The sequence below is a fragment of the Pleurodeles waltl genome, chromosome 1_1 (assembly GCF_031143425.1).
Source record: "Pleurodeles waltl isolate 20211129_DDA chromosome 1_1, aPleWal1.hap1.20221129, whole genome shotgun sequence".
Classification (NCBI taxonomy): domain Eukaryota; kingdom Metazoa; phylum Chordata; class Amphibia; order Caudata; family Salamandridae; genus Pleurodeles; species Pleurodeles waltl.
The window spans coordinates 412,928,983-412,946,271 of record NC_090436.1 but is presented as its reverse complement, the minus strand read 5'-3'; the positions used below and the strand labels follow the sequence as shown (position 1 = coordinate 412,946,271).

Here is a 17,289-nt window from a genome sequence, read left to right as displayed (position 1 = left end):
AACAGCATTATCAGCAGTGTGCCTTGGCTTAGACTGCCGTTTGAGCCTACATCTGACAGTGTGGTAGAGACCTCTGGCAGTGCGCGGTAATGCCAAAATGTCATTCTTCCCACTAAATATTGGGATTTTCTAAGAAACTGCTAAAATTACGAAGGCAGAGAAAGACAATGCAGGCATCAAACAATGCACCCACTTCAGACAAAGATAACCTTCATTTTAAAGGGTGGAGTTGTTTCCTTGTCCAGTTTGTGAGCGTGCCCAAGTAGTTGGGATTTTGACTAAGCAGACGGCCTCCAACCGCACTATGACATTTTACAATGATAGTGCACAGCTCACCTCCATGTGTACTAGACAGGTGTATGATATTTCACTCACTGTGGCAAGCTGTCACTATGGAGGGGCCTGTGGAGAGGGAGACTCGCTCTAGTCTCTCCGCGGGCACGTTCGGGAGACGGCAGGAAGTGGCGTGAAGGAGTTGGATTGGTGGACAGGTAAGTGGGGGTGGAATTTAGTGTAGGGTTTAAAAAGGGGGAGGGTCGGCCTCTTTCTGCGCCGACCGCTGTTAGGGAAGAGCGGATTTTGAGGCCGACCCTCTTGTTTGCGAGTGTGGTGGGTTTTTCGGGGTTAGCGGTAAGAGGCACCGAGGCTTTGCGGGCCCGGAGCCAGATAACTTTAGTTTAGATTTAATTTAGCTGAAGCGCAAGGCTCCGTTGCCTTCGCGTTAGGGAGGGTAGTGAGGGAGTGCTCGGAAGGGCGTGTCGCTGGTGCGCGAGGTCTCTGCGGGCCCACGTTTTATTTTTTTCTACACGCAGCTTCGCCGCTTACACTACACAGCGCCATGGCAACCAGCCATGACGCTGAAGCAGTCAAGGCCGCGCTTCGCATGTTAGGCGAAGCCAGCCGTTCCGACCTGCTCAGGCTTGGGAATCTCGACCAGGCCTGGGTCGGAATGACATGGCCGACGCCTGCCACATTGAGCCGGGTAGCGGCTGCCATTGCCACATGTCACTCCTTAGACTCGGATGGTGATAAGGGGGTGGAGTGCAGGAACAAGGGGAAAAAGCTGGGGGGGAGGGCGCGAAGCGCTCACAGCCCCCTAATGTTTTCAGGCAAGGAGGATGACAAAGGGGTCGGGGCTGAGGGGGCCATGGAGGACTTGGGTTCAGGCTCAAAGCAGATTGGGCCCCCATGTACCATGGGGGACCCAGTGGGGGGGAAGAGACTCCCGCAAGGCATGCAGATGGGGATGAAGAGCCCATGCCGGGGCCCAGCGGAGTTTGGGCCCCTTTAGATTTGTCATGCCCCAGGGGAGGGCCCGCTTCCTCTGTGGGGGCAGGGACCCCAGCTAAGAAACGTGGAAAATATGCGGGCAAAGCCGTGGGGGGGGTGGGCAGCTAAAGCCAAGGCAGCCCCAGGAAAGGCCAGACAAATTAAGCACAAGGCAGGCGGGAAACGGGGGGACCCCAGGGCGCAAGTGCGGCGCAACCTCTTCCGCTGCTTTTGATTTACAGGACACCGTCTTGGCGGAAGGGCCATCAGGAGTGCGGCAAATGACGTCACAAGGACGGTTCTTGAAGAAAACGCCGCGAAATATGGGGGCAGTGGACAGAGGTAAGGGTAGTTGGTGGTCAGTTTGGGGTGAGGGAGGAGGAGGCACCAAGGGCTCATGTACACACAAGTCCATTGGTGTCGGGATGGGTCAGTTTTAGAGACACCCGGGGTTGGTTCAGGCCAGGAGGGCGAGGTGAGCAAGATTAAGGAGGCCCTACCCGCAGCAGTTACTGAGCAAGGCAGTCAGAAGACCGGGGATGACACAGGTACAGAAGATAAGGAAGGGGGAAGCCATAAGAAGCGGCTCCCATATATGGGACTGGCCATGCCACTGGGGTCGCATGTGGCCGAGAAAACGGAAACACGAATTTGGAGACATGAATATGTAGATGTTTTTAAACTTTTACATAGGGATATTCAGGCTAAGGAGGGTTCCAAGGAGGAGGAATGGGAGCTGGCACGCAGGCCCAGGGTCCCTATTACAATGGATAATTGGACATCTGCCCTCTTGATATTTGCCAGTATATATTGTGAGAAATATCCGGACAGGGCCATAGCACTTTTTAAGTACATGGACATCATAAGGAAGGCACAGTTACATTTTGGGGGTTTCGCATGGCTGAGCTATGACGAGGAGTTCAGGGCCAGGGTGAGCGTAAATCCGGAAAAACCATGGGGGGGATGTGGACCCTGAACTTTGGATGCACTGGATGGTATCGTCTCAATCTTCGGCCTCCACGCATACAGCGAGTGGTTTACCAGTTGTCTACAAGCCTTTTCAGTCTTGTCCCACCCAGGGAGGGGCGGGCACAGCCAGCAAGGCCCCGGTGCCCACCACGGGGGCTTGCTGGAATTTCAATAAGGGGTTCTGCTCTCGACAACAGTGTAGGTTCAAACATGACTGCTCCAAGTGCGATGGCCGTCATCCAGTCACTCAATGCTTTTCCTTATCCAGTCCAGCAGAAAAATGGAGGGCGTCCAGAGGGCGGGACACACAAGGCGCTACTGCGCCAAAGGGGTCCTACGCCGGTTAGGCTGGAGTTTTTATTGCCTTGGTTACACAGCTACCCAGATCCGGATAAGGCTTGTCAGTTGGAGTGGGGTTTTCGTGAAAGTTTCAGGGTAGGATACCAGCGTCCTCGGTATAGGAGATCGGCATATAGTTTGCGGTCAGCTAAAGAACAACCTCAGGGGGTTCGCGACAAAGTGGCAAAGGAGGTGGTGCTGGGTAAGTGGCCAAGTGAGAATTTAATGATATCACCCCTAGGGGTCGTGCCCAAAAAAGCACCGGGTGAGTTTAGTTTAATACACCACTTGTCATGGCCTGAGGGAACGTCTGTCAACGATTTTATCACACACGAGGACTCCAAGGTGGTTTGTGCCTCGGTGGATGATGCTGTGAGGTTAGTTCTGAAGTGTGGGCGCAGGGCAGAAATGGCAAAATGTGACATACAATCGGCTTTCAGGTTATTACCCATTGATCCAGCAGATTTTGACCTCCTGGGTATGCAGCTGGATGGAGCCATTTATGTGGACCGGGTGTTACCCATGGGCTGTGCTATTTCATGCGCACTTTTTGAAAGCTTTAGTACCTTTTTGCAGTGGGTTTTCGTTAAAATGAGTGGGCATCGGACGGTGACTCACTACCTCGATGATTTCCTATTTGTAGGGATGGCCACATCTGGGGCTTGCGCCCAGGCGTTGGCAGACTTTCAGAGTAACTCAGCAGCCAGAAAAGACAGAGGGCCCGCTAGCAGTGATGACCTTTTTGGGCATCGAATTGGACGCAAACACGTTGGTGGCCAGATTGCCGGCGACTAAAGTCGCAGAGATTCTAGAGTTCCTGGCGATGGTGCGGGGACTTTGCAAGATGGATTTGCGAATGGCCCAAAAGCTGTTGGGGTACCTTAATTTTGCATGCAGGGTGGTGAGGGGAGGAAGGACATTTTGTAGGCGTTTGAGGTTATCCATGTCAGGAGCAGTACTTCCACACCACAGGATTAGGATTTCGTTGGCCCTGAGAGAGGACATTAAAGTTTGGGAAACTTTTTGTAAAGATTTCAATGGGGTACCTATGTCTTTTGGGGACACCGATACAGTGTGGCAGGTTCAGATTTTTTCTGATGCAGCGGGAGCCTCGGGTTTTGGCTATTGGCCCCGGCAATGGGTGCAGCAAGGAAGGAGCATTGCTTGCCTCACGTTTTTTCCACTTCTGATGGCTCTGGCAGTCTGAGGACAGGAACTGGGCAACAGGACAGTGTTTTTTTCAGGTGGACAACATGACTGTTGTGGAACTAGTCAACAGGCAGCGAGCGAGGGACCTTAGAGTGTTGCGCTTATTGCACCAGTTTATGCTTAAATGTTTATCTCTAAATGTTATTTTTAAAGCAGCACACATACCTGGGATTTACAACGAGATTGCGGACTCCCTGTCTCGTTCACAGTGGCAGCTTTTCCGCGAGTTGGCCCCAGAAGCAGAATGGAGCAAGACTGCAGTCCCGGCAGAAATTTGGGAGTGGGGACGTGATGATCACGGGGCTGGTGGTGATGTCTTTAGCAGTGTCCACTCGGCGGAGTTACAGGCTTGCATGGTTGGAGTTTCAATCTTTTGAGTTGATTGTGGGAAATTTTGGGGCTTTAGGATCGCAGGATCTTGAGGCACGCGCACTGCGTTTTGTGCTTTATCTGATTGAGGAGGGTTTATCTCCTGCAACTATTGGGGGAAAACTGGCTGGGGATTTGTTTTATGGGAAATTGTTTTTTGGTACCGATCCAGCGCGCAATGATTTGCTAGGGCAAAAGTTGAAGGGCTGGGGTAGAGTTAGGTCCAGTGCAAGCAAACCAGCCAGAGAACCCATCACATTTGACATACTTCTCGAGTTATTACATGTGCTGCTCGGACGAGTACGAAGTGGGTTTATTCCGCCTGTGCACGGTCTGGATGTTTTTTGGTGCTTTCAGAGTGTCTGAATTGTTGGGGGTGGGGAAAGAGATAGGGGTAAAGACAAAGGAGGTGTGCATTCATAGGGGAACAGTTGGGCATTTGGCTCAGACGCTCGAAGACAGACCAGTTGGTAAAGGGAAAGTGGGTATGGCTGGAGAAGGGGGTGGGTGAACTGGCGTGCCCGGTGTCGGAATGGACGGCACTCAAACAAAGGCTGCGCAGGACGGGGGATTACGGGGTATTTGTCCACGACACAGGGGTGAAGCTTACTAGTTATCAGCTGCTGCAGGTGTTGAGAATGGCTCTTGGACGAATAGGCCGGCACGCAGTGGACTTTGGCACGCATTCATTTCGGATTGGCGCAGCGGCAGCTCACTTGGGTTGGGACTGGGCGAAAATTAAGGCCATAGGTAGGTGGAAATCCAGATGTTGTGAGGCCATAAAACAGAATTTTCAAACGGGCGGTTTGATTACCTGAGGGGTATGGTGTGTGTGTGGGGGGGGGGGGGGGGGGTGTTTAAGTTTCAGGACAGCCGTTACAGTGTTTTTACTTTACAGGTTGCGTGGCTGGGCCACAGAGAGACAAGATAGTGACATGGCTGGTCAGCCATTCTTTCGTTCACTGGGCAGCGAAGTTTGCAGAGAAGTAAATTTACGGCAGGGCGATGGGACTTCCTAGCCGACACCATGAAGTTTTTTGGTGGGGGAAGAGTGGCATGAGGTGGGGAAGTTTGCTTCCATTTATCACTGCGAGTTTGCCGGAATGGGGATGTCCTGATTTACTACTGATTCACCTGGGGGAAAATGACCTTGTGAAACTATCAGGGCTCACACTCATACAACTGATGCAGAGAGACTTGGAACTTTTGAAACAAAGGCTGCATGGCACATGCCTGGTGTGGACAGAATTTGTGCCCAGGCGAGTGTGGAGAGGGGCAGTTAATCACAGAGCCATTGAGAGGTCTCGCAGGAAACTGAACAGGGCCATGAAGGTATTCTGTTGGGCTCAAAGGATCAAGGTCCTTAGGCATGAGGACATCAAAAAGCATGAGGAGACAATTTTTAGGGCGGAAGGGGTATATCTGTCGAAGCTAGGAAACGCGTATTATCTGGCAGAGTTGAGACTGTTGTTAAGTGAGTTATGGGGAGAGAAGCTGTGGTTTAGAGAACAAACCTAAGAGTATTAAAAAAAATAAAAATAAAAAAGGGGGACCTGAAGGTTTGTTCTTCCTTGAGTGGGTCAGCAAAACGCCAAGTGAGTTATGCTGGATGGCAGAAGATGGGGGAGGGTAGAGAGCCAGATGAGGGCTTGTCCACCCTTCCAAAGGGGCATTACAAGGAGGTGAAGGAGCAGAGTGAGGGGGTATGCTCGAAGCAAGTAGGGTATGTGAGGAATAGGGGAGTGTCTAGGGGAGGAGAAGTGAAGAGAGGTTTGGAAGAGAGAGAGATGAGCAAAGGAAAACTGGAAGTTGGGGGTTTAGTTAATGTTTGGGTATACACTTGAAGTTCAATGTTGTTTATGTTTAAAGCCTGTACTAAATAAATTACCTTTTGCACTACTGAAAGTGTCACTGTATGTGTGTGTCCCGATGGAGGGGCCCGCGGAGAGGGAGACTGGCTCTAGTCTCTCCGCGGGCACGTTCGGGAGACGGCAGGAAGTGGCGTGAAGGAGTTGGATTGGGATTTAGTGTAGGGTTTAAAAAGGGGGAGGGAGGGTCGGCCTCTTTCCACGCTGACCGCTGTTGGGGAAGATCAGATTTTGACCACCCCTCCACCCGGCAGTTAAGAAAGATAGGAAGGGTATGGAGACATCAGGGGGTAGATAGAGAGGGAACGACAGAAGGGAATCGAGAGTCAGTTAGGGCAGGTGGCATTCTGAGGATATGGCAGAAGATGGAGTGTAAGATGCGGGCTTGTCCACCCTTCCAAGGGGAATTACAAGGAGGTGAAGGAGCAGAGTGAGGGGGTATGCTCGAAGCAAGTAGGGCATGTGAGGAATAGGGGAGTGTCTAGGGGAGGAGAAGTGAAGAGAGGTTTGGAAGAGAGAGAGATGAGCAAAGAAAAACTGGAAGTTGGGGGTTTAGTTAATGTTTGGGTATACATTTGAAGTTCAATGTTGTTTATGTTTAAAGCCTGTCCTAAATAAATGACCTTTTGCACTATTGAAAGTGTCACTGTATGTGTGTGTCCCGAAGTACAGAGGTGAAAAATGTCATACGTCTGCCACCGTCATAGGATGCTGACGTTACAGACCTTCAGTGGCAGATACTGCTAATCTGGTGCTTGAGGCACAGGTTATTATTGCCCAGTTGCCCATCCATCCTGCAGTTCAGACCATATGCTTCGGCTCGCCTCCATCACCCTTCCTAGTGTCACCGGGGCACTACATGGGTGAGGAGACTATGCCATCGCTCTAATCTCACTGTTCCTCTTCGTATGGTTCCGTTGAGCAAGGTACAACTGTACAGCCCCTGCCAGGTAAGCCTACATTTCAGCAGGGCCTGGTAAATGTCGATATTAATTTACTAGAGAGAAGGTTGCTGAGCTCTCTGTTCACAGGCAGAGTTTCACTTCCTCTTCGACCGATGAGCAGTAATAAAGCCTTGGAGCAGTTTAAAGACGAGAAGGGGTTTTCCCATCTCCTATTGAGGCCCTCACTGGATTGTAGATTTATTTTGCCTAATTACAGAGGTTCGCATAGGTCGCATTTAAACAAAAGTATTTATTTATAGTATAATATGACAAACACAGCTCTAATCACTGGAAACTGTTTAATACAGCATATATCATAAATTGCCCAGTATTGTGATCTGAGCTGTGCAGCTGCTGGGTGCTCGTAAAAATAAAAAATAAAACAAATTAAAAACACATGGAACTGGATAGTAAATCAGACGGGTGTGAAAAGGAGAGAGCAAAGAACAAAAATACCTTCCAATGAAGCACTTAAACCAAAATAAACAAGCGCTGACAAATCCAGCATGTCTAGCCATTTCTTAAGTGAAAACGCTTCTTTATCATTTCTTGACTTTCTTCATAGGAATGTGTGATGGCATGCCTAGTCTAGTGGGCGATTTACTTATTGGCCATGTCTGGATCACTGAACTTAGACATTTAAAAATAATTGGTGCACTCAAGTGTTCGTTTCGGAATATTAGACCACACAGTCCATCATATAGGGCTGTGGCTCGTGTCTACGAGCCTCTCTGTTGGAGGGAAGGGCGGAAATATGGCTTCGGAGGCTTGGTTAGTTTTCAAATTTTGGCTTTTATTTGGCCACACAAAAACAAAAACAGAGCAATGTTGCACACATTTGTCTGCTTCTCAATGGGAAGAATCTAATGTCTTTGTTAGATTCCTTTCAATCTTGACCAACGGGCTGATATTGTCTTTCTCATCACTTGCAGGATTCCACGTTGGAGGTCGCCGCCAGTACTCTCAAAACAGAGCACATACAATTTGGTAAGTATTAAGTTCCTTAACTAGGTATATTCACCGTCATCATAACACCGGTGTCTCCCTATGGGATCGGTTTCCTTCTCTCTGGAGACAGTGCTCAGGGATAGGTTTTTCCTAATGAGAAATGAGTCCCAGGCACTCACTGGAAAGGTGGGGAGGGGGCAGGAAACAAAATAAAAAAACAAAGAGGAAAAGAAAACTAAAGGCAAAAATTACACTTGGAGTAACTTGGAATGCTTTTCTTAACCTAAATGCTTTCTTAGTTTCAGGCCTTGCAGTGTCCCCTCTTGTCTCCACAACCTTTACATGCCAGACAATTGTCGCTGACACACCTCCCACTCACCAAACTAGCCACAACTCTCCCAAGTTGTGGTGGGCTCTGGAGCTTCAACTGGCGGCATCCACCGGTCCTCACACCAAGTTTCCTGCCCCTGTCCTGGCTTCCTCATCCTGGCAGCGGTTCGGGTAGCTCACTCTCCTTCTCGCGGTCGGTGCTGGATGCGGTTCCCTCTTGTTGATCACGGCAGAGCTCCTGCTTGTTCCTGTGCGATGCCCCTCCCATGTCCTTCTCCAAGCACAGCTTCTACCTTTTCCATGCAAGGGGTGGGGAACATCTCTCCATTTAGCGGAGGTTCGCCCTGCTTCCCCTGAAAGGGCAAGTCCATTGTTACTGTCGAAGACCTGCCACGAGCATGCTTCCTGGTTTTTACTGTGTTGTTCTTTTTCCCTTTTAGGTATTCCTGACGCAGACGTTGTGAAAGGGAGGGGGACAATCTCAGCTGGATTAGCAGGTATGGAAGGGGGCTTCTTCACTCTCACGTACTTTTTAAAAAAAACAGCCTATGACAGACCATGGTTTAAAAAATCTACTCCCTAAGTGGAAGCACTACACTCATCCCCTATTTCAAGCACCGAAGTGGACAGCTCCTTGTCAGTACACTACTTCCCTTTGCCACAACTGCAAATGGGAATGAAGGCAACTACATATGAAAACAGCTCTGACGTTTCACCGGTTCATGCATGAGTAGTTAATCCAACCCAAGGTATATTTTTTGCATTCTGGGATTAGTATTCTCATTTATCCCACTGCAATTTCCCAGAATGGAAAGTAAAAACTAGACTGGGTAAGCTACTCCCAGGGACTGGGAAATTCTGAGAGTGCTAACTAATACTATGGGACTATCCACCCCCCCCCCAACTCCACAAGCAAATTATACGCACTCACCCCAGATGTTTTTTTTCAGTGCATTGGATGGGAGTGCTCTGGTTCAGCAATGATGCACAGCATCAAAAGAGAAGGTTGAGTTGCAAAGACGCACAGCAACAAAAGAGGAGGTGGAGCTGTGCAACTGCAACTAAGAAGGAGACAGCAGCACTGAAATAAAATACAGACCTAAGTGGGAAAGTTTTTATATCAAGATGAGATGACATTGCTATATTGCATTGGTCTCTCATGTCATCACCTCCATCTTTGAAGGGGAAAATACATCATAGTCCTCACTACAAAGAATCTTCTTAGCTAAACCAACATCACCTATAATCAAAATGAAGTGTCCTCTGCCTTTGGTAATTTTGAAATCTGTGCCCTACATATATGCTCATTTAAATGATTAAAAAGAACAACTTCATAAATTGCTTGATTTGTCCAATGTAAACTACAATAAATAAACTTTTGGGGGCGGGAGATGACAAAATTATAAAATAATAATAATCAGTAGCTTCTGGGACAAAATAAATGAATGACGTTCTTCCCACACATCTTTGGCATGAGATAGCATCTCACATGCCTGTTGGGAGGAGAAATCCTCCAAGATTTAACCAACCTTTCCAGAAAGCCAAAACAAGGAGACTTGGGCAGAGTGACACATCCTCCTTATCTGTCCGTGTGCACACCTGTAAATACTTTGTGTGTGGAGAACTAAAATAGGCTCCATGGAGGCCAGTTTCCAGTTGAACGCACAGGACATGAATGCATTCTTGGATATAATGTAGCAAAATGCTGTCACTCATAGTGCCCAACATGCTAACCTCAAATGGCTGTTCTGTAGGCCGACTTTAATAACACATGCAATACAGCCAAAGTAGAATGGGGGTGAACCATATCCCTGTTCTATGTATGCGGTTCTATAAGCTGGGCGAGAGATGATCAACACTTCAACTGTTTAACTCATGACTGACAGAAGGGGGCCAACACAAAGTTATTTTTTTGGGAGTACTCTAAATATGGATATAATGAATTAAATTTTCCTGAAAAATTATGCTGGAAACACAGCAAATGCTGTCATTAGGCAGAACTATCAGTATTTTCAAGTCTGCGGCGCAAGGATACAATCCGTCCAGTTAGAACACTGCGAGACCGAAATGCTCTAAAAGAGACATCAGGGGAAAGGAAAGGGTTTTCCTTTCCCTCGATGTCTCTTTCAGCACTCCTGCTGCCCAATCGCAATGTGATCGAGCAGCAGGAATGCCCACTAAAAAAAACAGGGATTTTTGTTTATATTGTGTTTTGTTTGTTTTATGTTGCTGGGAGAGGCCCCTTAGGCAAGGGTTGCTCCCCCTAGGGGGCTAATATGTTTTATGCCATTTCTAACCCCCCTGGGGGCAGATCGGCCAAATATTTTTGGTGTGGGGGGGGGGGGGGGGTGGCTTTTAGGTCCAAAGGGGGCAGAAGCCACCAAGACGCCAGGGTTTTTTTTTTTGTTTCCTTTGTGTTGGGGGCAAAGCACTGTTGGGCAGTTCTGCCCCCCACTGGGGTCAGATGGGCCTAATTCACTTAGCGTGGGGGGTGTTGGGCAGGAGTTGCTCCCAAAGGGGGGGCAGCCAATATTATTTAGACCATTTCTGCCCCCTTTGGGGGCAGATAGGCCTGTTTGTTTAGGCCCATCTGCCCCCGGGGGGAGCAGAAGCCACCAGGGATTTATTTTTTGTTTCCTTTGTTTTTTTGTGTTGGGGGTGGGGGGCACTGAACTGTTGGCCATTTCTGCCCCCTTGGGGGTAGACTGGCCTATTCATTTTAGGCCCATCTGCCCCCAAGGGAAGCAGAATCCACTTGGGCACCAGGGATCTTGTGTGTATGTTTTGTGTGCGGGGGTGTGACCCCTTTGGCAAGGGTTGCCCCCCCCCCAAAGGGGGCACATTTCTGATGGCCATTTCTGCCCCCTTTGGGTGCAAATCGGCCTTATTTTTAGGCTCATCTGCCCCCAGTGGGGGCAGAATCCACTTAAGCATCAGGGAAAATTTTGAAATGCTTGGTGGCGGGGTGTTTGTCAACTGACGAAGTATTTGCATTTGTGATTATAACAGTTTATTTCTCCTTTTTGTTCTAGTTCAAAGCGCTTGCTTTCTTTGCAGTGGCTCCTTGCGTTTTGGGAGTGGTTGACCGGCGATTTGCATAGTTGCATGTTTTAGGTAAGTAAAAACAATTTACTCCAAAGGAGTATTGTTGCCATGCATGAATGACATGTTTGTATGTGGTGTACTAAATGCAGGATTGTGTGTGAAATTCTCAGTCAATTTGTGCACAATGATATTTGTGTTGTCATATGTCTAATGAGCTTTTCTTTCCTTCTTTTTAGTGGGATATCATTGGTGATTGCTGTGTCTGGCAGAGTAGTTGCTGGTGAGTCAAGCTTTTTCAGGCAAGTGAGCGGTATAGTTTTTGAGTTTATAACTCTTACTAATAAAGCTACATTTTATTACTTATATTACACAGTGCTGGTTGTTGGCGGTGCATTTGTCCAGTTAATTTTAGTAGGAAAGATCATGGCTAGCCACAGGATGAGCGCTCAGCAGGTGGTTGGTATGCTTTTTGACTCATTGTCTGATCATGATTATGAGACGAACTCTGCATCTAAGGCAGAGGAGGAAGTGAGGGATTCTGGCAGTGAAGTTTCTGCCGGAGAGGAATCTTCTGATGAGGAAGCCACACTCCGTGCAGATGAAGGGCCTGTTTCAGAGGAGGACACTGATGTGCCATTAGTGCAGCAACCTGGGGCTGAAAGGTTTCCCGTTAGAAGACCTGAACTCTGGGTTGCCCCAAACATGAAGCAGCCAGAGTTGCCTGCCTTTACTGGTCTCCCGGGGTGTAGAGTCAATACTGAGAACCTTTTGCCTGTCAATTTCTTTGAGTTATTTGTGGACGATGTGTTTTTGGAAGAGATTGTTGAGCACACTAATTTGTATGCGGAGCAGTATTTGAGCGACAACGCTGCTAGACTTAGGCCGCACTCTAGAGCTGCCCAGTGGATTCCCACAAATTTGGAGGAGATGAAAAGGCTTTTAGGTTTGACTCTTTTGATGGGGTTGATAAGGAAGCCGTCACTGGCTTCTTATTGGTCTACTAGTCCCTTGATGGCACAGCTATATTTCCTGCAACAATGAGTCGTAATCGGTATTTGCTTCTTCTTAGGATGCTGCACTTTATTGACAATGTATTAGCCTTGCCACGAGATCACCCTGATTCTGACCGTCTTTTTAAGATTAGGCCTGTCCTTGATCATTTTGTAGATCGGTTTTCAGAGGTCTATGTTCCAGGCAAAGAAATAGCTGTGGACAAGTCTTTGGTCCTCTTCAAGGGTCATTTGGTTTTTAGGCAGTACATTCCTAGCAAGAGGGCACGATGTGGAATTAAATTGTATATGCTGTCTGAAAGTAGTACAGGATATGTGTATAATTTCCGTGTCTACACTGGTAGGGATTCCAGTATTGACCCCCCTGGTTGTCCTCCCACTTTTGGAGTTACTGAGAAAATTGTGTGGGAACTTGGTAGATGACTGTTCAACAAAGGTCACCATTTGTATGTAGATAACTTTTACACTGGAGTGCAGTTGTTCAAGGAATTAATTGTTCAGTGTGGACACTGTTGCTTGTGGCACAATTTGTTGTAACCGGAAAGGCTATCCAAGGGAGCTTGTCTGTAAAAAACTTGAGAGGGAACAGTGCAGTGCCTTGCGGAATGATGAGCTGCTAGCTTTGAAGTTTTCAGACAGGAGGGATGTCTACATACTAAGTACCATCCATGATGAGAGTACTTCCCCCGTGACTGTTTGGGGCCAGGTTGCTGAAGTGCGCAAACCTGTGTGCATTTTAGATTATAATAAGCACATGGGAGGTGTAGATAGAGTTGATCAGAGGTTGGAACCTTATACTGCTATTCGTAAGTCTTACGTTTGGTATAAGAAGTTAGCAATTCACCTCTTCCACTTAGCAACTTTTAATGCTTTTATTGTGTTTAAGGATAGGTCTCCAGAGTCAAAGAGGACATTTGTGAAATTTCAGGAGTCAGGGATAGAGAGCCTTATTGTGGTGGAACAGGCCAGAGTTCCTAGAGAAGCAGTGGTGGAGGATGTGGCTAGATTGAAAGATCGCCACTTTGCTGAGCACATTCCTCCCACACCCAAAAAAGACTTTCCAGCTAAGAAATGTAGAGTGTGTTTTCGAAGAGGTATCCAGAGGGAGACTCGAATGTACTGCCCAGATTGTCCTTCAAAGCCTTAGCTGTGTGTGGGTGGTTGGTTTAAGAATTACCACACCCAGAAGAATTACTGGGAACAACCAGGAGTGTAAACTCATGTCTGTTTTGTATTTTCATGTGTTCAGTTTCATGGTTAGCATTTCTGTCATGTACTTAGAGCTTTTGTGTTTGTATTTTTGTAATTATTTCTACTTAGTTAGGGGTTTCTTTGTTTAAAAATAAATAAGAAAAAAGTGATGCCATTGTGTGTGGAGTGGGGCTTGGCTGAGGGTGTACACAGTGTACATATTGACTTGCTGTTGGCTACTGCAACACACTGCCAGCCAAACACCAGTCCACACACTCCCATCAGCTGGTGTGATTGTTGTATCAGGCATGTAGGCATATGTAAGTGATGGGCCCTTGAGTGGCGTTGACTGTCGATGTGAGTGTTGTAATGTGCTGGGCCCGTGGCTGGCGGTGTGAATGGTCTTGTGCGTGTCATGGATGAAAGGTGTGTGAATGGACTGTAAAGTGGTTAGTGCCTTGTCGTGATTTTACAGCTCACGAGCTGTGAGTCATTGGTTCAGTTTTTTGCCTTTCAGTTATTAACAGTGCATTTCATTTTTGTGAAATCTGTTGTTAATAAAATTTGATCCACTGAACCATCACTCACCCTCGTGCCAAATCCAACCAGTATGTGTGGTAAAAATGACAAAATCTGCTCCGCTGTAATTAGACATCGCAGCACACCTGTGACACGCTAGGTGCCTCGGGTGGGACACCGATGATGAAGCACGCCACCAACTTGGTTGGTGGGTGAGGGGTCTTTTTCACATAACCTAAGTGTGTTTCTTTTCACAATTTTAGTGTTTGGCACATCACAGACGTATGTGGACACATCAAAATGATATATTACAAAACTACCTGTGTTTGGGGAGGAGGGGCCACCTATGTTTTTGGTCCTGGGTGTGGCCTTCATCTAGGGAATCCTACCAAACCCAGACATTTTTTAAAACAAGACACCCCAAGGAGTCCAGGGAGGTGTGGCTTTCGTGGATCCCCCAACATTTTCTTACCCAGACTCCTCTGCAAACCTCAAAATATGCTTAAAAAAGCATATTTTCCTGACTTTCGTTTGTACGATCTCCGCTCCAGCACAAAATTCCTACTCCCCAGTGTTCCCCTAAGTCTCCCAAGAAAAATGACACCTCACTTGTGTGGGTCCCCAAAGCAGAGTCAGCCTAAAGATGTATAACAGAAGAATATGTCCTTATCAACTCGCTGTGCTATCCCCTCTATCTCTACAAGTTTTGGGCCTTATTCTGTTGCAGGCACCTGGCCCACCCACACAAGTGAGGTATCATTTTTATCGGGAGACTTGGGGCAACGCTGGGTGGAAGGAAATTTGTCGCTCCTCTCAGATTCCAGAACTTTCTGTCACCGAAATGTGAGGAAAATGTGTTTTTTTTTAGCCAAATGTTGAGGTTTGCAAAAGATTCTGGGTGACAGAACCTGGTCAGAGCCCCACAAGTCACCCCATCTTGGATTCCCCTAGGTCTCTAGTTTTGAAAAATGCACATGTTTGGTAGGTTTCCCTAGGTGCCGGCTGAGCTAGAGGCCAAAATCTACAGGTAGGCACTTTGCAAAAAACACCTCTGTTTTCTGTGAAAAAATGGGATGTGTCCACGTTGTGTTTTGGGGCATATCCTGTTGCGGGCGCTAGGCCTACCCACACAAGTGAGGTACCATTTTTATCGGGAGACTTGGGGGAACATAGAATAGCAAAACAAGTTTTATTGCCCCTTGTCTTTCTCTACATTTTTACCCTCCAAATATAAGAGAGTGTGTAAAAAAGACGTCTATTTGAGAAATGCCCTGTAATTCACATGCTAGTATGGGCACCCCGGAATTCAGAGATGTGCAAATAACCACTGCTCCTCAACACCTTATCTTGTGCCCATTTTGGAAATACAAAGGTTTTCTTGATAGCTATTTTTTACTCTTTATATTTCAGCAAATGAATTGCTGTATACCCGGTATAGAATGAAAACCCACTGCAGGGTGCAGCTCATTTATTGGCTCTGGGTAGCTAGAGTTCTTGATGAACCTACAAGTCCTATATATCCCCGCAACCAGAGGAGTCCAGCAGACGTAACGGTATATTGCTTTCAAAAATCTGACATTGCAGGAAAAAGTTACAGAGTAAAATGTAGAGAAAAATTGCTGTTTTTTTCACCTCAATTTCAATAAAAAAAATTCAGTTGTTATTTTCTGTAGGAAACCCTTGTAGGATCTACACAAATAACCCCTTGCTGAATTCAGACTTTTGTCTACTTTTCAGAAATGTTTCGGTTCCTGGGATCCAGCATTGGTTTTACGCCCATTTCCGTCACTGACTGGAAGGAGGCTGAAAGCACAAAGAATTGTGAAAATGGGGTACGTCCCAGTAAAATGCCAAAATTGGAATGAAAAATTGGGTTTTCTGATTCAAGTCTGCCTGTTCCTGAAAGCTGGGAAGCTGGTGATTTTAGCACCGCAAACCCTTTGTTGATGCCATTTTCAGGGAAAAAAAACACAAGCCTTCTTCTGCAGCCCCTTTTTCCAATTTTTTTGAAAAAAAAACGAAATTTTCCCTGTATTTTGCCTAATTTCCTGGCCTCCTTCTGGGGAACCCACAAAGTCTGGATACCTCTAGAATCCCTAGGATGTTGGAAAAAAAGGACGCAAATTTGGCGTGGGTAGCTTATGTGAACAAAAAGTTATGAAGGTCTAAGCGCGAACTGCCCCAAATAGCCAAAAAAAGGCTCGGCACAGGAGGGGGAAAAGGCCCGGCAGCGAAGGGGTTAAAATTGAAGAGGTGTGGCTTCAACATAAAAATTTACATATGTACTTTTGCTATTCTAATAAATTGTGGTTCATTTCCACAGGATAAATATGGCAATGTTGGTATATGCTGATAAATGAATATTGCGATTTTCAATAAATGTCTTGATTACTATGGATCACGTGTAAAAACAACCTAGTATATATAGGTACTAGCAATCACTGGGAAAGTCCAGTGCCTTCTACTGTGTTGTTGAGAAACTTTTTTTCAGTGGCACCACATTTATGTCCTAGTAAAATGGCCACAGCCTTATGCTATGGGCTGTGGCAGGAAGAAGCAAAAGGCAAGACAACAGCTAAATATATTTGGTTACTGGTTATATATATATATATATATATATATATATATATATATATATATATATACATATACATACACTCAAACTCGCACATTCTCAAGTCATTACTAGAGATCCCTCTCGTCAAATGCAAAAACTTCAACATTCTTTCCAGCCAAAAAATAACCATATTTAGTAAAGGGTCCTTTTATTCTTTCTCAGAGCTACAATTCAACCAACAGCACTTCCACTAGTTGTTACTAGGTATCCCTCTCAAGTCAGATGCAAAAGCATTAATATATTTGGTCCAGGTGCAGTTCCACAAGTCGTGACTAGCTGTCTCTCAGGAGTCACATGAAAAAGCACTGACATTGTCATATGAAGTTTCAGTTCCCCTAGGTGTCCCTCAAAAGTCAAATGCAAAAGCATTGAAAGTCTTTCATGAAGCAGCAGTTCTACATGTCATTACTAGGTGTCTCTCTCCAGTCAGATGCAAAAGCATTGAAATTCCTACATGAAACCACAGTTGCACTAGACATTCCTAGGTGGCCCTCAAGTCAAATGCAAAAACACTGGAGTTCTTTCATGAAGCTACAATTCCACTGATCATTCTAAGGTGTGCCTCAAGTCAAATGCAAAAGTACTGAAATTCTTGAAAGCTGCAGTTATACAAGTTGTTACTAGATGACTGTCATAAGCTAAATGCAAAAGCACTGAAATTC

At 46.6% G+C, this 17,289-nt stretch overlaps 1 protein-coding gene and 1 long non-coding RNA gene across 4 annotated transcripts in view; one reads left to right on the top strand and one right to left on the bottom strand.

Annotated features, from left to right (window-relative positions):
* GCNT4 (glucosaminyl (N-acetyl) transferase 4) overlaps positions 1-17,289 on the bottom strand; it is a 142,146-nt gene that overhangs the window by 13,399 nt on the left and 111,458 nt on the right. The window lies entirely within an intron of this gene.
* Positions 7,895-11,589, top strand: LOC138273459 (uncharacterized). The gene is made up of 4 exons (XR_011200348.1): positions 7,895-7,954; positions 8,686-8,742; positions 11,278-11,359; positions 11,527-11,589. It is a non-coding gene; the product is annotated as an uncharacterized lncRNA (long non-coding RNA).